The sequence below is a fragment of the Eschrichtius robustus genome, chromosome 16, assembly GCF_028021215.1.
Source record: "Eschrichtius robustus isolate mEscRob2 chromosome 16, mEscRob2.pri, whole genome shotgun sequence".
In the NCBI taxonomy this organism is placed as follows: Eukaryota; Metazoa; Chordata; class Mammalia; order Artiodactyla; family Eschrichtiidae; genus Eschrichtius; species Eschrichtius robustus.
The window spans coordinates 14,166,460-14,191,087 of record NC_090839.1 but is presented as its reverse complement, the minus strand read 5'-3'; the positions used below and the strand labels follow the sequence as shown (position 1 = coordinate 14,191,087).

Sequence of the window (24,628 nt, the reverse complement as noted above, 5' to 3'; positions counted from 1 at the left end):
CCCAACCCGGGAGGATTTGGTGAGGAGTTTTATAGCAATGGTTCAAGGGTGGGGTTGCTGGTAAGATTAGGGTGTGTGCAGGGCCTGCACTCCTTTAATCTGGTCTCATGAGCTTCTCTGATTCCTTTTAATCTGGCCTCGGGTGGTCTTCTCTGGACTGAAGAGCACTGACATCTTCCATTTATTGGGGTTTTAGTTCTATAAAGAGCTCAAAAGGTACTGTTCTGTGTATCCCTTGAGGTGGGACCAGGACCCTGCCCCAAGGCTGCGCTACTGTTTCTCGGCTGCTCCTTCCTTGTCTCTGCATCCCCTCCCTTCCCTGATTAGCAACTGTTTGAATCTGCCCTTTGGGACTCAGGGAAGGTCACGGAGGCTGGAGTCTGTCCCCTACAAACAAGGAACAGGGGACACAGAAAGGCTTTTGTGCCCAGCAGCCCCACGGGGTCCTGCTCGGTTTCACTATCAGATATGGGGAGCAGTGGAGGGTTTTGAGCAGGGGAGTGACATGATACATCTTAGTTTTAACAAGCTCCCTCCAGCCACCACATAGAGAATAGACTGCAAGGGCAAGAATGAAGCAGGAGACCAGTGTGGAAGTGACTGCAGTAGTTCAGGTGAGAGGTGATGGAGGCCTGACTTGCAGGTCGAGGTGGAGGTAGGGAGAAGTGGTCAGATTCTGGGTATATTTTGAGTGTGGAATTGCTGATGGATTGATTGCGGGGTGTGGACGGGAGGTATTTGGACCGTTAGGGAGAGGAAGCTCCTGGGCTGTCTCTCTCTGGGGCCCAGGGAAGGAGCTTCATTTTCAAGCCCAGTTTCCCTCGGAAGGTAGTTGAGGTCTTTGCGTGGAGAGCAGCCTGGACACCAGGGCTGTTTACATCCAGGTTTCTAACCCCATCAGACCCAGTGCCCCCTTTTTATAACAAATATCCTAGAAAGCCCCTTCACTCTCTTGAAATTTAATTTGTACATAATTTAACCTACTTACATGTATCTTTTTAAGTCAAGCAGAATGCCCTTACTGTAAAATAAAGAAAGTAATTTGTAAACTGTATTTTTGAACATGTAATTGCCCAGGCATGACCCCACTAGAGGACATAATGAAATAGACCCATGTGAAGACTCACAAGATCATGGCTGACACGCTGGGCTACACGGCCAGCCCAGACGTCGCCAGCAGTGTGGCCGTCAGCAACATGAACTTCCAGAACAGTAGACAAGCCTTGGTAAAATCCAAACCAAAGGACAGCGATCCTTCTACGGACAGTGGTGGCATCCTTGGGACATTGCCCTGAAGCAGTGACAGCCTTCAGGGACATGTTCTCCCAGAGGTCATAGGCATAAGGCTCATAGAACAAATTAAGATGCTCAGATAACGCGGTTTATTAAATCGACTTAAACTGAAAAACAAGGGGAGAGAGATGGAGTTGACCCACTTAGGGCAGGGTACAAGGAGGTGGAAGGGCCACACGGCCTGGGTCCTGGGTTCTGTGTACGTCCTGTCTCTCTCTCTCTCAGCCCCATCAGCCTTCCTGATGATGGTGTGTGTGGTCAGTGGGACTGGAATTCAAGCTGAACAAGGGACTCATCAGGTGAAAGTTAGCTGGAGAGTCAGCCCACCCTGCTCTACGGGAGACGGGCAGCTCTGCCTGGTTCCAGTGTAGCTCTCTGGTTACCCTGACGGGCAGCCGTGACTTTCAGCTATATTTCTAGGGCAGAGGGTGCTTGGGGCCAGAGTGGCACAGACTGGTTCTTATCAGCGGGTGGCCAGTGTGGGGTTGACATAACTGTCGGCGTAGCGATGGCAGAAACCGGTTCCTCTTACTGTTTAAGGTTGACCTCCTCCTTTCCCTCCTTTCTATATAAGTAACACTTGTGTTTCTTCCATCCTTTTTACCACATGTTCCGTTCATTCTATTTTTAATGCGTCATACAAGGTTACTAACTTTCTTATTCTCTGTTCTTAACACATCTTTAGAATTTTGCCCGTATCTCACAAGCTACTCACCTAAGTTTATAGAATGCTTCTTACGTTTCATCCATCCTATCTCTTTTTTTCTTGATTGAAGTATAGTTGATTTACAGTGTTGTGCTAATTTCTGCTGTACAGCAAGGTGACTCAGTTATACTTTTTTTCTTGGTAGTGTTTTGTTTTTTTTTTTTTTTGCTGGGGGGCGTGCCGTGCCATGAGGCATGCGGGATCTTAGTTCCCCGACCAGGAATCAAACCCGTGGCCCCCAGCAGTGGACGCGCCAAGTCCTAACCACTGGATTGCCAGGGAATTCCCTACATTCTTTTTTATATTCTCTTCCATTCTGGTTTATCCCAGGAGATTGGCTATAGTTCCCTGTGCTGTACAGTAGGACCTTGTTGTTTATCCATTCTAAATGTAATAGTTTGCATCTACCAACCCCAAACTCCCAGTCCATCCCTCTCCCTTCACCGCTCCCCCTTGGCAACCAAACGTCTGTTTTCTATGTCTGTGAGTCTGTTTCTGTTTTGTAGATAGATTCATTTGTACCATATTTTAGATTCCACATATAAGTGATATCATATGGTATTTGTCTTTCTCCTTCTGACTTACTTCACTTAGTATGAGAGTAATCTCTAGTAGCATCCATGTTGCTGCAAATGGCATTATTTCGTTCTTTTTTATGGCTGAGTAGTATTCCACTGAATAAATATACCACATCTTCTTAATGCATTCATCTGTTAATGGACGCTTAGGTTTTTTCCATGTCTTGGCTATTGTGAATAGTGCTGCTGTGAACGTAGGGGTGCGTGTATCTTTTTGAATTATACTTTTGTCTGGGTATATGCCCAGGAGTGGGATTGCTGGATCATGTGGTAATTTTATTTTTAGTTTTCTGAGGAACCTCCATACTGTTCTCCATAGTGGCTGCACCAACTTACATTCCTGCCAACAGTGTAGGAGGGCTCCCTTTTCTCCACACCCTCTCCAGCATTTGTTATTTGTAGACTTTTTAATGATGACCATTCTGACCAGTGTGAGGTGATACCTCATTGTAGTTTTGATTTGCATTTCTCTAGTAATTAGCGATGTTGAGCATCTTTTCATGTGCCTGTTGGCCATCTGTATGTCTTCTTTGGAGAAATGTCTATTTAGGTCTTATGCCCATTTTCCGATTGCATCCCATCTCTTTTTCTTGTTTTCTACGTAGCATAATTGAATATTGTCAAATAGTCGATTAAGAATAATTGAACACATTATAGTGCAGTACAGTTGCAATTGAACACATTATAGTAGCATTACTGCAAAGTTTAGTGAATGTTAAAACCCAGGGGGAAAAAAGTCTTTTGTATTTATGGGTATAATGGACTGATGTGCTAAGACGGGTTAGCAAACTTTTTTGGTTAAAGGGCCAGATAGTACCTATTTTAGACTTTTCATGCCATAGATCTCTCTCCCAATTACTTGTAACTCTGCCATTATAGCTTGAAAGCAGCCATACACGATACATAAATAAGTGGGCAAGCCTGTTTTCCAATAAAATCTTACATTTAAAAACAGGTGGTGAGCTGGATTTGGCCCTGGGACTGTAGTTAGCCAACCCTTGTGTTGTAGGATCAGATCATTAAAGCCAGGTCTTCATCTATGTGACTGTCTGGTCAGATATTCAAAAGTCAGGCAAGACCTGGAAAATCCTTCATTTTGCTGGACTAGTCCATGAATTGCAGAGTATCTAGCACTCGTGTCTCCTACCTACTAAATGCTACTGTGTCCCCAGTAAAAGTGTCCCCACAATTTCCAAGCACGCCCAGTGGTACCATAGTGCCCTTGACAACCACTGGTTTACACAATGGCAAGTACAGGCAGTGGGGAGAGGTGGCTATATGTGCAGGAAAGACCATCTGTCATTCACTCAACAAACATTCATGAGCACCAGCTCTGCTTCAGGCAGCGTGCTAGGTGCCTGCCGGCGTACAGCCCTGAGCTGACAGTCGAGTCCTACCTTTATGGAAGTTATATCCCAAGGAGAGGATACACTGTATTAGTCTGCTCTAGCTGCCTTAACAAAATATCATAGACTGGGTGGCTTAAACAACAGAAATATATTTGCTCACAGTTCTGAAGAGCGGGGAGTCCCAGACTGAGGCGCTGGCAGATTGTTTCTGGCGAGAGGTCTCTTCCTGGCTTGAAGATGGCGACCTTCTCGCTGTGTCCTCACGTGACCTTTCCTCCGTGTGCCTGAGAGGAGAGATCTCTGGTGTCTCTGTTCTTATAAGGACAAGTTCCATTGGACTAGAGCCCCACCCTTATGTCCTCATTTAACCTTAATTACCTCCAGAAAGGTCCCATCTCCCAACATTGTGTTTGGGACTTCAACATGCGAATGGGGGTGGGGTTGAGGGGTGTCACAATTCAGTCTGTGACAGACAGTGAGCAAGGTAATGTGCAAATGACAAGATCATTTCGCCAGTGATGAGTGCTCTGGAGGAAATAAACAGGAGGATGTATCGGAGAGAAATTGGGGAAGAAGGGTCTAATTTGGGGGGTGGGCACAGCAGGGTCTCTGAGGAGGTGACAGTAGAGCTGGTACCTGGAAATTAAGAAAGGTGTTCATGGGTCATGAGTGTTCCAGACAGACAGGAGGCCCAGTGGCTGGAGTGCAGGAGGGTAGAGGGTGGGAGGATAAGGTCTGAAGGTGGGTGAGGCCAGATCTTGCAGAGCCTTGTGGCCACATGGAGGTGTTTGGGTTTCATCTTGAGAGGACCAGGCAGCCATCAGGGGTTTTAAAACAGGGAGGGGGATCTGGTTTGCATCTTAGAAAGACCAGTTGGCTACTGTGGGGTGAGTGGACTATAGGGGGGTCATGGAAGATGCATGGAGACCAGGAGGAAGGTCTCTCCGGCCACCACCCCACCCCAGGTTCTCCCCTCCCTCAGAGTCTTTAGGGCAGGCACGTTGGAGCCCATATTCACAGAACTTGCCTGTAACAACACCTACCAGGTCCCAGAGACCCTGTTCAGAACATTCTAGAATTGAAACAAGAGGGAAGGGGGCAGGGCACAACCTTTAGAAGAATGACATAGCCATAGGACATGACAAAAACTGGTTAGAACCAACTAGGTCCAAGATGTTGGAAGATTTGACTTCCAGTAGACCTAGAGCCTTATTATGCACTCATTGTAATATATTAGCATGCTAAATGACATACCCACCAGCGCCATGACAGTTCCGAGGCTAACCATAAAAGGCCAAAAAGTGGGCGGTGGCCCAATTCTTGGAAATCCCCACCCCTTCCCCAAAATAGTTGGAATAATCCTTCCACTCATTAGCCTATGAAATTACCCAGCCCATAAAAACTAACCACCCCATATTTCAGGGCCTTTCACCTACTGAGATGGCCCACACTCTGTCTGTGGAGTAGGTTTCTCTCTAAATAAATCCACTTCTTACCTATCACTTTGTCTCTCACTGAATGCTTTCTGCAATGAGACATCAAGAACATGAGATTCATTAAGTCCTGGGACCAGATGTGTGATCTCAATTTAAAAAGACTGTGGGGGGCTTCCCCTGTGGTGCAGTGGTTAAGAATCCACCTGCCAGTGCAGAGTACACGGGTTCGAGCCCTGGCCCGGGAAGATCCCTCATGCCGCGGAGCAGCTAAGCCCGTGCACCACAACTACTGAGCCTGCGCTCTAGAGCCCGCGAGCCACAACTACTGAGGCCCGCGCGCCTAGAGAAGAGAAGCAACAAGAGAAGCCACCGCACCGCAATGAAGAGTAGCCCCCGCTCTCCGCAACTAGAGAAAGCCTGTGCGCAGCAACGAAGACCCAACACAGCCAAAAATAAATTAAAAGAAAAAATTCGAAAAGACCATGGGTTCAAGTCCCAATCGCATGGTTTCAGCATCATCCCAACTTATCCTTTCGCTCCTGAAGGAACAGAGACCCAGAGAAGGGCTTTGACGTGTCCCTCTGGTGTCATTTGTTTTCATTTTTAGTTCTGATAATGTCAGTGAAACTGGAATTGAGCCCACACCGAGGTCGGTGTCCGCAAAATCTGTTGAAAATGTGGCAGAATAAATCTCTCTGATAATTGTGGTCAAAGAGTAGGAGGTGAGGGGAGTAAGAAAAGGAAAAAAAAACGAACCAAAGAACAAAAAACTACAGACACACAAAATGGAGAGTCTTATTCAAGGTACAAGTCCCTGCCATGGCAACTCCTCAGAGATGAAAGAAGGGAGAGGTCTGCTCCCAGCCCGGGGCAGTGGGCCTTCTGCTGGGGATTGAAATGGATAGTTAAGGGGTGGGCAGCAAGGGAAGGGACGATACACAGCCTTAGGCAGGGAGCTATTGATTAGGGGAGAGACACAGATAGACAGATACTGCAAATCCATCTTCACTCAGAGAGAAGCCGAAGGCAGGACGGAACCAGGCTAGGGATACATAATTTGTACCCTTAGAGCAAATCAGATCCTTTCTGCTCCTAAAAGTTCAGTTAGTAAAGGGAGACCAGAGCCCATATCCCACCCTGGATACCTGTGCCTCTCGCCCTGATCTGAGGAAACTTGCAGAGAATTTCTCTTGATTCTCTCAGCATAAGTTTCTCTCTTTCAGCATCATTTCCCATTCAATAGTCTCCACATGCCCCAGGCAGGCAGCATTATCCTCCAGACCCTAATCCACCTGCCTTTTTATACTGCTTTTTAATTTTTCATATATTTATTTTAAATCGCATAATAACACTAGTGTTGTATGTTCTGGAACTTCTCTGTGCTTGCGTGTGCGTGTGTGTGTGTGTGCGCGTGCAAGCGTGTGTGTGCATATTTCTCCTCCCGCAACTGGAAAATTCCTTTTTTTAAAAAACATACCTTGCTGTTCATCTTGTTTTATAAACTGCCTTTTATATTTTTCTCTAAATAACATGTTTTGAAGATCTTTCAAAGTCAGTTCAAATATACCCAGATTATTCTATTTTCTGGCCTCCTACTGCTCCATGAGGAAAACCAGGCACCTGGGTTTGAATCCCAGCATCACCACTTACTGGCTGTGTGACTGCAGGCCAATAACATCTCTGAGACTTGGTTTTCTCATCTGTGAAATGGAGTCTAGGAGTAGCTGATCTGTTGTGGATCTGGATGCCAGGTAGTAGTGCATGGGGCTTAGGACGGTGCCTGGAAGAGTCAGGGCACTTCATTAGTGTTGGCTATTATTATTCATATGGATAAATCATGGTATTTAGCCATTGCTCTTTGGACAGGCAATTAGATGGTTCCCAACACCTCACTGTTTTTGCCTCCTCTGAAGCTCGTAGTCTCTGTACCTTTTCTGCCCCAGAGTATGGGTTGTTCCCCTGGAGTATTAGTGGCCAGGCTGGAACTTCGGTTGTTGGGCCATCTGCTGCCCCTGCTACTTTGTACTGGTGATCCCCATCCCTGTGCGTGTCTTTGTCTCCCTTTGGGTCAACCAGGGCCCCCTTCCAACCTCTTCAGCAAACCTCTCCAGGTCTCACCAAACCTTGCATCTCTGCTACTCCAGCCCTAAAGTGTGGTCTCCAAGAAGCGGCTACTCAAATGATTGTGCGACCCCCCAAACCATAGCCCAGGGCCATCCCAGCTGCTGCTGCATTTGGGCCCCAATCAGCTGCCTGACCTTTAAATTCTCCAGGCTGCTCTGAATGATCTCATTATAGACCCCTGGGGCCAAAATAGGGATGTGGCTAAAAAGATGCCCAGGAGGACTCCACCTTGGGGGAGGGAGTGGGACTTGTGACCCCAGAGGCCCAGATTCTTAGGGTTTGTTGTTGCTGAGGCTTTAACCTCTCTCATGGCGAGTGACCTGCCATGGGGTCATTCACCATGTGGACATCTGATATTGCGCATTGGAATGGCTGGCCGATTGCCCTGGCTAGGAAAGTTGGGGCAGGTTATTAAAAGGGACAGGTGGGGACTTCCCTGGTGGCGCAGTGGTTAAGACTCCGAGCTCCCAATGCCGGCAGCCCGGGGTTCAATCCCTGGTCAGGGAACTAGATCCCACATGCGTGCTGCGACTAAGAGTTCGCATTGCCACAGCTAAGGAGCCGGTGAGCCGCAGCTAAGGAGCCCGCTTGCCTCAACTAAGACCTGGTGCAACCAAATAAATTAATAAATAAAAATTTTTAAAATAAAATAAAAGGGATAGGTGGGGTCATCTTCCGGTGTTGGCCCAGCGTGGGACGATGTCAGGGATAACGTACCCTTCTCTCTGGGACTCACCTTTCCCACCTGTAAAATGAGAGAGTTGGACTAGGAATCAGTGGCTTTCAACCTTCTGTGATCATAATCCACACGAAAAAAGACATTCTACATCACAGCCCAGGACACACTTAATGTACAGATACTTGCGTGCATGACAAAGTTTGTGCAAAAAAAAAAAAAAAAACCCACTCACTCTTACTATGTGTTTTGCCCTCCGATATTTTCTCTTCTATTTCACTGAAGAAAAACTAATAGAAACAAAACATAATCCTCTTCTATTTTATTTAAAACCTTGCTGGTCAGGACACAGAAATTGATTTTGCCTCCCACTGATGGGTCGTGGTCTACAGTTTGGGACTCTGGACAAGTTGATTTCCAAGGTCCTTTCTGGTGATAGCTTGGTGATGAGGTGGCTGAATTTTTCTTTAAACAATCATTTATTTTTGCTTGACTTTAAAAGTATTATATGTTCATTGTGGAATCATTGAAAAATACCATAAAAGTGCAATGAAGAAATTTGTATTAATAATCTATATTCCCTCCATTTGATTAAGCTTCTTCGTTTTATCTTTGGTTCCACCAGTTCCTAGATTTAAGTTTTTAACCTTAGCGTATGTATAGTCTTGAACAAATTAAGATTGTGTTGAATGAATAGATTTAGGTTTTGTGGGGTTTTTTAATACGGTGTGCAGTTTTCATCTTATTGAACTTTCTTTGCAAACATGCTTTTGAAGGACCTTGTGGTACCCATTGAATCGGTGTGCCATAATTTATTTAATGAGTCACATAATGATGGGCATTTAAGGAGTTACCAGCTTTTTCCATCTCATCCAGGGGGCAGCAAATTACAGCTGAACAGCCAAGCAGCTGTATTTATAAATAAAGTTTTATTGGAATATCCCCACACCCACTCATGTTTGTATTGCCTACAGCTGCTTTCTAATTGTAATGGCAGAGCTGAGTAGTTGCAACAGAGACCTCGTGGCCTGAGAAGAAAACAGCTACCATCTAGCCCTTCACAGGAAACGTTTGCTGCCCCTGAGTTAATAGATGATGCCACAAAGAATATATTTGTGTTCACATCATTGTGCCATGTTTGGCTATCTGGTCCTTCTTAAGGACATCTATTAAATGCATTAAAATAGGGGACTTCCCTGGCAGTCCAGTGGTTAAGACTCCATGCTTCCACTGCAGGGGGTATGGGTTCAATCCCTAGTCAGGGAACTAAGATCCCACATGCTGCACAGCACAGCCAAAAAAAAAGTATTAAAAATGTAATTTGATAAAACCCTGAAGTTCTTGGCTTGCTTTGGTTTCCAGAATGAAATGTAAATGACTAGGTTAAAATGAAGGAAAAAAAGACATTTCTTCTTATTTAATAGTGCTACACTTGGAGTGACCATTTAATTTATTGCCTGAACCTGGACGTTTTTTTAGTATGAAAAAGAACACCATTAATAATTATGCCAGGAGAACAGCATAATCCAGAGTGGCCGTGGGTCCACAGGACACACCCTAGCCATGGTTTAAATTATGTTTCTGGAGAGGTTGTGGGTTCTGGTCTTCCACTAACTGCTGTGTGACTGTGGACAGATTAGTGTGCCTCTCTGGTCCTTCGTGTTCTCCACAGTCATGCCAGCCAACCCAAGGCCCTTCTGCTGGTTATCAAAATCCAATTCAAGGTAGTTTAGGATTTTAAAAGGCATGTGTTGGTTCATAGAAGCAGGGCAAGTGCAGCTGGCCTCAGGCACCTGGAACCAGAGATGCAAATATCTGGCATCTGGTTCTCACCCTTCGTCTGTGTCCTTCTACCAAATGGTTCCACAGTGCTGCACACTGCCTCCTGTACCTTGGGGCTTAAAGCTTCTCAGTTTCATAATGAGACAGGAAAAGAGGCTTCTATCTCCCAGCTCCAGTTTCAAAAATTCCAGAGAAGATCTCTAAGTGGTTCTTAAACCAGTCCCTGTGGTCGGAGATTGTGATTGGCTCAGCCTGGGTCACATGCCCATCCTGCGGCAAAGGGGGGGGGGGAGGGGCAACGGGTAGGCAGACCAAAACAGTAGATGGCCAATATTTAGTCCCTTCTGTCTGCCAGTGAGCAGTGGGGATGGCTTTTCAAGATAAGAAGAGCCATTCATCTTTAAGTCGTGTTAATTGAATCTCTATAAAACTCTCTCAATATATAGTCACTGTAGAGAAATTGAACAGAGACATGGGATTCACACCTGAACTTTCTTTGGGTAAAATTTCTCATCATTTATACAGATTCCAAAAGTTTAGTAGGCATGGTGAGTGTTTTATTCACTTTTAACTTGGAGTTCTACTTAATTTAGTCTCAAGAAGCATAGCCAAGCAGTGTTCACCTGAGTGTGTGGCCTCTGGCGCCCAACTGCCAAGGTCTGGATTCCAGCTCTGCCACCTTAGAGGCTGTGTGACCTTAGTCCAGTTACTTAACCTTTCTGTGCCTCAGCTTCTGCAGCCGGAAAGACAATAATAGTCCCTACTTATAGGATTGTTGTAAAGATGAAAGGAGTATTTATGAACTACACAGAATAGCGCCTGGAACACAGTATGTGCTTGATAAACATAAGCTATTGTGCTTGATGAATTCTGTGATTTTTTTTTTTTTTTTTTGAGGCTTTATCTATAATGTTAGTTGAGGACTCAAGTCCGTGCGGTATTTTTGGTCACTCAAGGACACAGGAGTAGAGGCAAGCCCAAGTTTGAAGGCTTTGGCAGGCAACAGTATTTAGCTAGAACTAAAACCATTTGTTTTCTATGTATTTTCTATTTTTACATTTTCATAACTGATGGCAAGTGGTATTGATTTTCTCTTTATGGTAGTGATATAAAGTCTTTTCCTCAGACAAATTTATTTAAGAAAAACAGTGATTTTGTAGATACTATGACTTAGGACAAAGCTAAGTTTTCTAAACATGAGTCAATCTAAAGTTGATTTAAGGGAAATATTAAGTAAAATAAGTACAGGTGGTTTGGAGATGTGGTGAAGATCGTAAAGAGGTAGGGAGATAAAGTCTGGATACATGGATCTAGTTTGATATCTTCCTTGCACAGACATGGAGATGGAGGCTCAGATTGGGGACATGCTCTGCCTGGGGTGACCCAGCTTCCCAGTGACAGGGCCAGGAGGCATCCCTGAATTCTGCAGTTCAGAGGCCAGGCTGTCCTTGTGCCCATGACCCTGTCCCTGCCAAAGTTGCAACAAAAAGTGATGAATGCCAGCAAGTCAACAAGATCACCTGGCTTCGTTTCCTAAGGCTGCCATAACAAGGTACCACAAACTGGGTGCCTTCGAGAATAAAAATTTATTGTGTCACAGTTCTGGAGGTAGAAGTTTGAAATCAAGATGTCATTTACAAGGTTGGTTCCTTCTGGAGGCTCCAAGGGAGCATCTGAGCCATGCCTCTGTCCTAGCTTCCGGTGGCTGCTGGCAACCCTTGGTATCCACACTCTGCCTTCCCCTTCCCCTGATATTCTCCCTGGGTGTCTGTGCCCAAATGTCCCTCTTCTTAAAAGGGCACCAGTCATTGGGTTAGGTGCCACCCTAATCCAGGATGACCTCATCTTACCTCAATTACATCTTCAGAGACCCTATCTCTAAATAAGGTCACATTCACAGGGACCAGGGGTTAGGAGTTGAATAGATCTTTTCGGGGGCACCATTCAACCCACAGCATCGCCCACCCGGGGTCCCCCCACTGAGTAGCAAGAGGCTAGGGCTGAGAGCTGTGCTCTGTCCCTGAGATGTCTGGGCTGTGCAAAAAAATTGAAACCACCCAAGCGAGAGAGGTCGGTCAAGGCCCCTGCCGCTCAGCTGGCTTGCATTAGTCTCAGTCTAAGTCTGTGGCGGCAGAGGCGGTCCAGACCCCGGCAAGTTCGACAAGGAGCGGCCGCCGCCAGCAAAGGTCAGGGCTCCCTCTTTACAGTATAAATACAACCCCCTTCCCGGCCACCCCGCTCCCGCAGCCACACAATATCTCTTTCAAAGATCTCAAAATACCAAAGCAGACCGTACCAAATTGACTTTATTATTTTTAAACTGGCCCCTTCTGTCCACCACCCGCCACTGCCTCCCCAAGGGGAAAAAAATTCATAATAGATGTTTCTCCAGCATGTGCCTCTGTTCTCTGCTCTCTGATGGCTCTCGGAACCCTGGGGCAGTGACTCTCATGGTGTGTCCTAATATCCAGCATTTGTTTGACAAATATTTAGTGACCGCCAACCACATCACGGCCACCATGAATCAATGGCCCGTTTAGCGACAGGTGCTGAGCCATCATGAAAATAGCTAACACGAGGGGAGGGCTTCCGGGGTCCAGGGCCCAGGCTGAGCACTTCGCCTGCATTCGCTCCCTTGGTCCTCACTTGAGCACTTGTGGCAAGTTCGTTGCCACTTGACAGATGAGGTAACTGAGGCTCTGAGGAAGGAAGTCACAGAGCGGGGACGTGCCATACCAGGGTGAGGGCTGGGACTAACGTAAAGCAAGCAAGGCATTCTCCCAGGTGCAGAATTTAAGGGGGTGCCCCCAACTCAGTAATCATGATCAATATTTTAATACAATATTTAGAAGAGTCAAGGTCAGTGCCCAAAAACCCCCATGAAGAAAGTGTCGTATTTTTAAAGGAAGACAGACTGTTGACGTTTGTTTGTTCTAAAGCCTTGCATTATTGTGCACGGGGAACAGTTGTTTCCAGTCGTCCCATGATTAGGGCGCACACGGTCATGGGGTCCTGCCAGGTGGGTCTGTGAGGGTGTGCAAACAGCTTTGACAGCTTTGTATATTTGGGGTTTTATATATAGTCATGCTTTTTGAATTTGGAGTGTTTGATAGCTTTTTTCCACTTGGTTCAAAATACGAGAGGATATTTTGGTAAAGGCATTTTTTAGGAGCGGGCATTTTTCCTTTGCCACAGGCCTGGCACCGGCCAGGACGCTCCTCCAGGCAGCCTGGATAAGAAGTCCTTGTCTTTCATGATTCCCTTCTGGTAGGTCCTGCGATGTCACACACATGACCTCACGTAATCCTCATAACCAAGGATGGGGGTGCAGGCGGTGGCCTCTGCACCCAGACCCTGAGTTCCTATTCTAGCTCTACCATCTAATAGCTGCATGACAGGCAAGCAGCTTCACTTTTCTGGGCCTCAGTTTCCACATTTGTAAGATTCAGATCACAGGCGTCTCCACCTTGTCAGTTGTGTTGCTGTAAGATTGTTGTAAGGATTAAATGAGTCAGTGTAAAACCCTGAGAATAGAGCATGGCACAGAAGAAGCACCACATGTTCATGAGTATTATCATTATTATGAGTATTACTGTATTTGTTTTCTATTGCTGCTATAACAAATTACCACAAAATTGGTGGCTTAATAAAACAGCACAAATTTGTTACCTTACAGTTCCGGAGTTCAGAAGTCCAAGGTCAGAAGGTCTCACTGAGCTAAAATCAAGGTGTCAGCAGGACTACATTCCTTCTGGAGTCGCCAGGGGAGAATCCATTTCCTAGCCTTTTCCATCTTCTAGAGGCTGCCCACATTCCTTGGCTTGTGGCCCCTCCCTCCATCTTCAGAGCCCGAAGCAGTGGGTCAAGTCCTGCTCACATAGCATCACCCTGATCTTCTGTGGTTACATCTCTCTCCTTCCTCCCTCTTCCACTGTTAAGGACCCTGTGATAACACTGCACCCACCTGGATAATCCAGGATCTTCTCCCCAGTTTAAAGTCAGCTGATTAGCAACTTTAATTCCATCTGCAACTTTAATCCCCTTTTGCCAGGTAACCTAATACATTCACAGATTCCAGGGATTAGGATGGATGTCTTTGGGGGTGGGCAGGAGGCATTATTCTGTTTACCTCACTCACTCATCCACTCATCAGTAACAAATATTTATTCATGGTACACACTGTGTGTCAGGTTTGGGGTCACAGCAGTGACAAAACAGATAAAAACTCCTCCGTTACAGCTCCAGCTGTCCTCACTATGAAGCTCAGCAGCTTCGTCTCCTTCATGGTGCTCCCTGCCCTCGAAATCCCGACGTCCTGGGCTCTGGAAGGTGCCAGCAAAGAAAAAGCTAAACAGGGAGCCTGCCCCTTCAGACCCCCGTGACATGCCTTATGCAGGAACCCCCTCAATGCCAGAGTGGCTGGCAGTGTCCGAAGGAGCAGAAATGCTGTCCTGGCTATTGTGGCATCAAATGCTTGGATCCTGGAGACCCATCAAAGCTGGTTAAGGTCAATCCTGGGAAGTGTCCAGCGGTCACTGGCCAATGTAAGAGGCCCAACCTCATAAACCCAGGGTCGCTAACCCCTGGGCCACCCTGTTAGGAACCGGGCCGCACAGCAGGAGGTGAGCGGCGGGGGAGCGAGCGAAGCTTCATTTGCTGCTCCTCATCGCTCACATTACCGCCTGAACCACCCCTCCCGCCCCCCATCTGTGGAAAAATTGTCTTCCACGAAACCGGCCCCTGGTGCCAAAAAGGTTGGGGACCACTGCTAAATGACTGCCTGAATGACAGACAATGCCTGAACATCTCAAGTGCTGCAGGAGCTGTGTGGGAATTCATGTGTGGGCCAGTAAATGGATTATTCTTACCAGTTCACTGAGATGAGAATTTCCTGGTCTGTGTGGTCTGGGGATTCCTTTTTCCCCCAAGATGGGGAAAAATGAGGGTACCTTGATGAAGGTGTGGCTTCGTGACCAATACCTCCTTGAGGGTGGCCTGTTTTATCTATGTATCCCCAGCATCCAACGTGAGGCTTAGCCCACAATAGGAAATGTGTGTTGATTAGTAATAAATAAATGTAGAAAGTTTAAAAAAAAACCACTGCCCTTGCAGAGCTTCCATTCTAACAAAGGGAGATAGAAAATCAGTAAGATTCTTTTTTCATTTTTCTTATAAGTAAATTTCATAGTGTTTCGGAGAATGATGGATTTGTGCAGAAAAACAGAGCAGAGGAGGGGATTGGGAAGCTGGTACAGAGCAGAAGCGATTTTAGATAGGGGTGGAGGTTAGGGAGAGCCTCGCTGAGAAGGTGAATTGGAGCAGAGACCAAAGGAGAGGAAGGGCGCCCTGCAGGGAGGTCTGGGAAGGGCATTCCAGGCGGAAGGAACAGCACTGCAAAGGTGGCAGTGCATCTGCGGGTCTGAGGGGCAGCTGAGGGACCAGCGCGCTGGAGTGGAGGTAATGAGGGGGAAAGGGAAGAGATGAGGCCAAGAGTTAGTGATGGGGCCAGGTTGGGTGGACGACTGTGAGGACTGTGGCTTCGCCTCAAGTGAGGTGGGAAGGGTGGGAGGAGGGACGGGCTCGGACTTGGGTTCTGTATCACTTTCCTAGGGCTGCTGTAACAAGTTACCACAAACTGCATGGCAACAGAAATGTATCCTCTCACAGTTCAGGAGGCCAAAAGTCTGAAATCCAGGTGCAGCAGGGCCCTGATCCCTCGGAAGGTTGTAGAGGAGGATCCTTCTTGCCTCTTCCAGCTTCTCGGGGCTCCAGGAGTTCCTAGGCTGATAGTTGCATCCCTCCAATCTCTGCTTCCGTCTTCACATCATCTTCTCTCTGTGTCTCTGTGTTCTTTCCTGTCTCTTTTAAGGACACTCTCATTGGATTTAGGGCCCACCGTAATCCAGGAGGATCTCATCCTCGTCCTTAACTTGATTACATCTGCAAAGACCCTATTTCCAAATAAGGTCACGTTCTAAGGCTCTGGGTGGACACGAATTTGGGGGCGGGGGGTGGACACAATTCATTCCACTCTGGGTTCTCGCAGGATCTGCTGTGTGGAGAGTACTCTGTAGGCAGACAAGGGCTGGATGCAGGGAGTCCAGGAGAGAAGGGGCATGACTCCTCAGTGAAGGGGAGGAGGTGGTGAAAATCACCACCATAGAGCAAGCAGCCCTGTCCTGACCCAGGCTGGGAGACCCATGGCTCCTGTGGCCCTGGGCTGGAGGGTCAAAGGTCAGGGAAGGGCCTCCTCCATCCCCTGTCATGCAGGAGAGCATCTCACATTTACAGTGGGACAGATCGGTCATTGCTTCTGCCCACGTGAATGCTCCTGGGACAGATCTGCTAAGACCAGAAGAAACCCTGAGGTTGTGTGTGTGTGTGTTATTTATTGTGGTAAAAACACATAACACAAAATTTACCATCATAATTATTTTTAAGTGTACAGTATAGTAGTGTTAACTGTATGCACACTTTTGTGCAGCAGATCTGCAGAATTTTTTCATCTTACCAAACTGAAAGTATATCCATCAAACAACAAAGCCCCATTTTCCCCTCCTCCCATCCCATGGTGACTACCATTCTGCTTCCTGTTTCTAAGAGTTTGACTACTTTAGATACCTCTTAGAAGTAAAATCATGCAGTATCTGTCTCCTGAGAGGCCTTTTTAAAGAACAAAATGACTTGTAGAAACAGAAGGGCAGGTGTGGACAAAAGCTCTGTAGCAGTGAGTACCAAACATTTTTGCCCTGGACCAGGTGTGCGCTTACCGTGACTCACAAGCCCAAACCTTCCCACTGCCTGTCTTTGTATATAGCCCAGGAGCTCAGAGTGATTTTTTTTTACACATTCAGACATTTGAGGGAAAATACTGAAAGAAGAAGAATATTTCATGACACATGAAAATGATATTAAAGTCAAATTTCAGTGTCCACAAATAAAGTTTTATTTGCCCACCGCCCCTTTTATTCATTCACGTGTTGCCTGTGGCTGCTTTCACTCTATAGGGGCAGAGTTGAGTAGCTGCAGCAGAGACCATACAGCCAAAGCAGAAAACATTTTGCTATCTGGCGCTTTACAGAAAAGGTTTTCCTGTCCCCCAGTCTAGACCGACAGAGAGATTATATTATAACACTATTATAATATAGTGTTATATGTTAACACTATAATATAACACTATTCTAATATAACGCTATATAATATAGTGTTATATTTTAACACTCTTCAGGCACTCACGCTTAAGCATGGTGACATGGATATACACACAATTGAAAGGAAGTATCAGCAAAATAAGTCACGCCCCCCACACCTGAGATAGGTCCAGCATTTCCAGTTCTTTTCTCTTCTATTGAGGCAGGGGTCCTCTAGTGATAAAGCATATGAATTGTGGAACCGACCTGCTGGGGTTCAAATCCTGGTTTTGCTGTTAGCTGTGTGACCATGGGATATTATTTAACCTCTCTGTGCTTCAGCTTTTTCATCTCTGAAATGGGGAGAATATTTCCTGGCGTTGTTGTGAAGATTAAATTCCTAAATAGAAGTGCAACATTTAGCTGTGTGTGGCGTAGATGGTACACCAGACAAGTGTTGGCCATTTTAAGCACCAAAGTTCATCTCTTCTACAGCGGTGGCTCCATCTCTAGATTCGTCTCCTGGCCCATCAGTGGGTCTGCCCAATTTTTAAATACCGTTCCACAGAGTGTTACCGAGTCCAAGCTCATACTGTTCACCGCACGACAGGCCACAAAATCGAGAGACAGTTGTTGAGGCAAGGAATAACGACTTTATTTGGAAAGCCAGCAGACTGAGAAGATGGTGGACTAGTGTCCCAAAGAACCATCTTACCCGAGTTAGAATTCAGGCTTCTTTCCTACTAAAAGGAGAGAGGGTGTGGCTAGTTGTTGCAAACTTCTTGGTGTCAGAATCCTTTGTTCTTGCAGCGGTCCCTGTAGGTCAGGTCATGATGTTTCTGTAAAACACCTGCAACAAAACAAATGTTATTCTTTGTTCTGCAACTTTTTATCTCTGTGTGAATGGAAAAGTGTTACAGCTTTAAAGGTCAGAGCCTTGAGAATGGGCTATCCTGTATATTTCAGGCCATCTGCAACATTCTTAACTTGTAGCAAAAGTAATAGAATACAAAGGTTAAAGTAAAAGAAACAGATCCAATAAGGAGTCTGATTTGTTCTTCCCTATTAAAAGAGTAGTGGAAACATTGTGGTCTTTGAAGAATGCTATAATATGCTTGGGTTAGAACCCATCTCCTCTCTGCCTCTTCCTGAAAGGGGGACTTTGGGCAGCTTCCTTCCACAATCTGAGGCTCTGTTTTCTTTCTGTTCTGTAGAATGGAGATAGTATCTTACCCTGTAGAGCTGACCTGACAGCTAGTGGGAAATACAGAGTCAGGGGCTCAGCGCTTGGCCTGGCCTTCGGAGACACTCAGGACATGCAGCCACCACTGTTTTTTTCATTCCTGTTTCTGTTACAAACTCTGTCTTCACACAATAAAAACCACCCCCATATAGCAGTAACTGTTTTCAGTGCACTACAGGGTTAACAGCACCGGTACCAACAGGTAGGTGGTGAAACTAGCCTCATAGGACAGAGAAGGTGACTAAGGCACAGAGATGTTAAGCGAGTTCCTTGAAATCACACAGCTAGGAAGTAGTGGGGCTTGGGTCTGAACTCAGCCTTTCTGGTCAAGATGCATTGCTGTTACTACTGTGTTGAACTGTCAGTAGAAATGGGAGGGGGGCAGAAAGAGGGGAAGGAGATCCAGAGGCTTATCACTGAATAGCACGTGTTCGGTTAACCCTTGGCGTGCCAAACTGTGTGCTCAGAGCTGCAGGGGACCAGAAGCACCCCTGGGGCTCCTGCAGGTAAGCAGCTTAGGCCTGACTGTAAGCATAAACCACCCCCCCACCCCCCCACCCCAAGGAAGTTAAATAACCAGCAGGTGGGCATCACACCCCCTGGCCTGCTGGAGCCAGACCAGGAGCTCAGCTGTCACCTCTACCCCTGGGAGTTAAACTCTGCCAACAAACTTGGTTTTGCTTCTCCAGTGTTTAAAGGACCCTCTGATCTTCAAGATGTCCAGAAACTTTGGCAACTCTGACCCACCAGAAAATCCCCCCCATGCCCTTTCCTTTCACGATATATTAATTACGTTTTATGAATAGTTAATACATGCACATAGTACAGAGGTAGCAATTATATCTTCCCCCTGCCCCTGTCCCACTGCCACCCATGACTCTTCCCCGGAAGCAACCCCTGTCACTAGTTCTTGGGTATCCTTCCAGAGATAGTCTGTGCAGGTCACATTTGACAATTTTTATACAAATGATGAAAGTCCGACCCTAAACCAACCAGGACTCACAGCCTTTCAGCTACTGCCTGCAGCTCACTCTGGTGTGTTCTTCTCATCATCAGCTTGTAGTGTCAAGTTCTGGATTCTGTCAGAGAGAACTGGACAAATCAAGGAGGCCATTGGTGAATTTCATTTGGTAAACATCTGAGGTTTTGTTTGGCCTTAGTGGGAAAGCATGTGGGGATCAATTAGTGATGTCTGCTGTGATCATGGAAGGGGGTTTTATAGGGTGGATGTGCAGATTTTTCTCCCTTGGTCCAGAAAGTGTTTCCTAAACTTCGGGCACTCGATACCTTATTCATGATTTTGTCACCTGTATTGTTATTTGTTGGTTTTTTTTAATTTATAGACTTCTTTTGACTTAAAATAAATTCATTTTAAAAGGCAAATTTATAGCATTACCTTAAGTGAAAAGCCAGTATTGTTTGCCATAAATGGAAAGAACTGGTAAAAATAAGTTCACTGAAAATAAAACAGTATTATTAAATCCTAGCCAAGGCTCTGAACCTCTTAACTAAAAAGAGAGATTAGTGAGTATTAGAGATTTCTCCTTGACCTATTAATAATTAATATTTATTTAATGCTATGTTCCAGGTGCTACCTCATTAACCGTTCACAACTACTGTATAAGATAGAAATTATCATGTCTGTTTTATAGAAGAGGAAACTGAGGCACAGAGAGGGCCAATAACATGTTCAAGGTCACTCAGCTAATGAGCAGTGAAGCCAGGATTTGGACCCACCCAAGAAGTCTAGTTCCAGAGTCCAAGCTCTTAACCTCTGAGTAGGCTGCCTATGAGATAGATTAAGAGAGAATTAAAAAGGGATTCATCCAGAATTATCTTTTGTACACCCACTAGGGATTTCTGTCACACTCTGGGACCTCTGGACTAGTAAAAGAAGCAAAACTAGACTTAGGACAGAAGTCTGGGTTCCAGTCCTGTTTCTGTTACTAATTCATATATGACCCTGGTCATTCAGTCTCTGATCTTCTATTTTCCTATCTGTAAAGTACAAGGGTTGGGCTATATTTGAGCTACTAGATGGCAAGAACCATCTTTTAATCTCATAGGACCCATGGCATCTGGCACACATTTTCAGTTAGAGTTCATTCAGCCAGAAGCAACAGAAAACCCAATGTCCCAGCTTCCCTTGGTCTGTCTGCCCTATTGTCCTTAACCTCTAGCTTTCATCCTCATTCTTGTCACCTAATAGTCACCAAATGGCTGCTTCACCTCCAGCCCTCACCTCCACATTCCAGGCATGCAGAAGGAAGCATCAAGAAGGAGCAAAGGCATGATCAGGAAAGCTGAAGTTTTCAGGTCTTGCTGTATTGGCTGGATTTGTGTCATATGGCCACCCTTGACTGCAAGGGAGGCTAGAGAAGTAATTATTTTTACCTAGGTGCGTTGCTACTCCAGGTGGCTTCTCTTAACAAGAATGAAGAGGAAATGGATATTGGGTAGGCAACCATTAGGTGACTATAAATGCTCAAAAATGAAAGGAAGAAGGGGAGGATTAATCCCTCAGACCCCTCCCAGCTCTACAGAGCTATGATAAAAGAATGTTCATCCTTCTCCCTCCTAAGGAGTTCAGTGCCCAACAGCGTGAATGCTATATTTTTCCATAAATGGGCTTCTCCGTGAACTTCTACGTGTTGAGGCCACTTTTGTTTTTACTGGCAAACTTATTCCAGGGGAATGAAAGTTCACCACAGTGCAGATGTATATTTAAGTACGACAGGAGGCGTAGGCAGGGGACCCATGGAAAGGGAATGTTTTAAAAGGGGGAGGCAAACGTTCAGCCTGGGAAGGTCACGTAGATGTCTCAGGAAGAATGTGTCAGGTGCCTTCCAGCTACAGCGTGGCCTTGGAGCCAGTCTTACTTCTTCCCAGGTGCCCGTGGTCATGAGCATAGACCACATTTTTCACGTAGCCTGCCAGCACCCTTCCTACAATGCTTCACTCGTAAGGCAGTTTCTCCGTTTATTTATGACCTGGTCCGACTTAGCATTTTTCCCATCACTTTCTAGCTAGGTGGCCTTGCTCAAGTTCCTTAACCTCTGTGTTCCACAATATTCTCATCTGTATAATGGGCTTATGATGATATCCCCAGTTCATAGAATTATTATGAGGATTAAATGAATTAATGCATATAAAGCTCACGGAGACTTTCCTGGCACATAATAAGCTCTGAGTTAAGGTTATTGTATCATCATCATCATCACCATTATTGTCCCACATGAAAGGGTCAACAGACATTGACACCTTCTCAGTTTGGGCAGCTTTTGAGTAATTATCTCATTTTTGCAGTGGTCAAGAGGAATAGTTCAACATTATGAGATTTGGGATCCCAATGAAGTTGTCCAGAGACGGAAAATCCTTTTAACCACAAACCTAAATCTGTTTTTGGAGAGAAGGCTTTGGAAAGGTATTCATGGGCTTGGTTGATGTCGAACAGAGCTGGGCACTGTTTATCAGCGTCTCCCTTCCCATCAGGGCTCTGCTGTTGGTTTTACACGATCCCAGATGGTACCCTTCACATCAAAGTCATCACAGACTTATATAGTCATCAGGACCATTTTCAACATGCGGTATTAATGTGTCTTGAAAAAGTGAAGGGCCTTCTTCTAATGGGGCTACTTCGCATATGCTTGTGTCCACACTTCCAAAAAGCCATGGATCCCCATGAACACTTCTTAGGTTTAGTCATTCATTCATCAAATGTTTGTTGACACCTACATGTGCTGGACATGGTTCCAGGCACTTGAGATGCTTCGGGGAACAAAATAGCTAAAAATCTATTTTTGTGGTGGGAAAGACAGACAAAAACCAACATAGGAAATAGAACAAATAAGTACATTTTGTTGTAGTGTGATAAATACTAAGAATGAAGAACAGAGTCGGGTCAGCAGCAGGAGGATTGGGGTGTGGTGGTGAGGATGAGCTGCACCTTTCCATCAGGCTAGGTCTGACCAAGAAGGTGACATTGAGTAGTTGGCTCATTCAGCCAACGAGTATTTGTAGAACTGTTATGACAACCCTTTCATTCCTTCACTCAATAAATATTAATCGAGGGCATGCTGTGTACCAGACACCATGCTGGGAGCTTAACTAACATTCTCTCATTGAATCTCACAAAAATCTCATGAAGTAAGTACTAATATTTCTCCCATTTTGTAAATGAGCAAATTGAGTCCCAGAGAGGCAAAGTGAGCTGCCCAAGGTCACACAGCCAGGGAGCAGCAGAACCTGGTTCTGAATCCAGGTCTGAGAACCTCCCAAATGCACACTTCCTACCACTTAAATATACTAAAAAAATAATCACATGAATTAAATAATTGCGATGTGACTGTTGCTATGAAAGAAGAGTGCAAGGGGCTTTGAGGGGCTGTCACTGGACCTGGGGAAATATAAAGAAAAATAAAACAGTTCCTGTGTATGGACTGGCTATTGCTATGTAACAGACCACCCCCAAAATCAGTGGCTTAAAACAGCAGCAGTGTTATTTCTCACCATTCTTGGGTTGATTGGGCTCAGCTGGCTGGTTTTTGTGCTCCTCCTGGTGATGCCTGGGGTCACCATGCTCTCACGTTCAGCTGACATGTCCAAGAGGGCCATACCTTCTCATCTGGCAGCTGGTGCTGCTCTCGGCTGGGCACCTTACTTCTCCCCCACATGAGCCTCTCTTCCTCCAGGTGACTAGTCAGCTTCCTTACAGCAGGGCGGCTGGGTTCCAAGAAAATGAAGACAGAAACTGCCAGTTCTCTTAAGGCCTGAGCTTGGACGTTCCAAAACATCACTCTGCCACATGTTATTGTTGGTCAGAGTAAGTCACAAGGCCAGTCCAGATTCAAGGGGAAGGGAAAGAGGCCCCACCACCAGACAGAAGAAACAGCATCTACATACAAGATTTGAGGAATTCTTAGCAGCCATATTTGAAGGCATCCTACCACATTCTGTCTTAAAAACTTCTTACAAGTTTCCAGAGTAGTTGGAATGCAGTGTTCCCATGGATTTCTCATTGGAAGGAACTTTTGTCTGGGGCTGCACCTATCCTTTTCCTCAGCTTCTTTTCCTAAACACCTGCATAAGAAATGGAATTATTGTCGGACCAAGAGAACTCCTATCAGAAAATTGGTAGAACCCTGTCTTTGAGAGTTTTGTTTGACATCAGTGGTGTATGAGGGTTTGGGAATAGCATTGGGGTGTATGCTCAGCTGCTGTAGTAAAGACCAAAACTAAAAATGATTCAACAGGATAGCAGTTTATATCTCTCCTACATAACAGTCTGGGTGTAAGCAGCTCTGCAGAGTTTGACACCCAGACCCCTTCCCTCTTGTTGCTCCACAGTCCCTAGTGCTCCCCTCTTCCACATGACCCAGGATGGCTCACACCAAGCTTAGCCCAGCCAGAGGGAAGGGGGACGAGTGGAACAATAGGGCCACACCTTCTTTTTAAGAGCACAACATAGGTGTTGCACATCACACATCTACTCATGTGATGGTGGCCAGCTCTTAGACACTTGGCCACACCTAGCTGCAGGGGAAGTTGGGAGATGTCAGGACGGCCATGGGCCCCGCTCAAGCTTGCAAGCTTTGTCCCTATGAGAGAGAAGGAAGGGATGAACGTTGGGGGCCGTCATCAGGCTCTGACACCTGGGGCTGATGAGGGGAACCAGCATGTGGATATGCCCAAGGACGACAGTGACTGAGTCTGTCATCATCTCTGCACAGAGCAGTCGTCTACGGCTGCCCGCTGGAATTCCCAGCCCTCTCTTGGTATAAATGTCCAGTGTGTGAGCTTTGATGGAAGGCTGGTGTTGTGGGTGGATGGGATCCAAGCCCTCCCAGCCAAGTGTGGAGTTAGTGCTGATCTGCTTTTTCTGGACCAGTCATTTCATCTGCTCCAAATGTGTCACCAAGTGGCTGCAGCCACAAACAGCCCAGCCCAGGGCCAGCCCTGGGCCAGGTTTATCACTGTAAAATGTGCGACTGCTTAAGTGCAGACTGGTAAGGCTTCAGTTCAAGAGTTCAGCAGCGGGCTTCCCTGGTGGCACAGTGGTTAAGAATCCGCCTGCCAATACAGGGGACACGGGTTTGAGCCCTGGTCTGGGAAGATCCCACATGCCGCGGAGCAACTCAGCCTGTGCGGCACAACTACTGAGCCTGCGCCCTAGAGCCCGCAAGCCACAACTACTGAGCCCACGCGCCATGACTACTGAAGCCTGCGTGCCTAGAGCCCGTGCTCCGCAGCAAGAGAAGCCACTGCAATGAGAAGCCTGCATACCGCAACGAAGAGTAGCCTCTGCTTGCTGC

General features: G+C 46.1%; 1 protein-coding gene across 2 annotated transcripts in view; it reads left to right on the top strand.

The window, feature by feature from the left end:
* Nucleotides 1-24,628, top strand: part of EYA2 (EYA transcriptional coactivator and phosphatase 2) — a 179,049-nt gene that overhangs the window by 38,635 nt on the left and 115,786 nt on the right. The gene's annotated exons all lie outside the window — the stretch shown is intronic.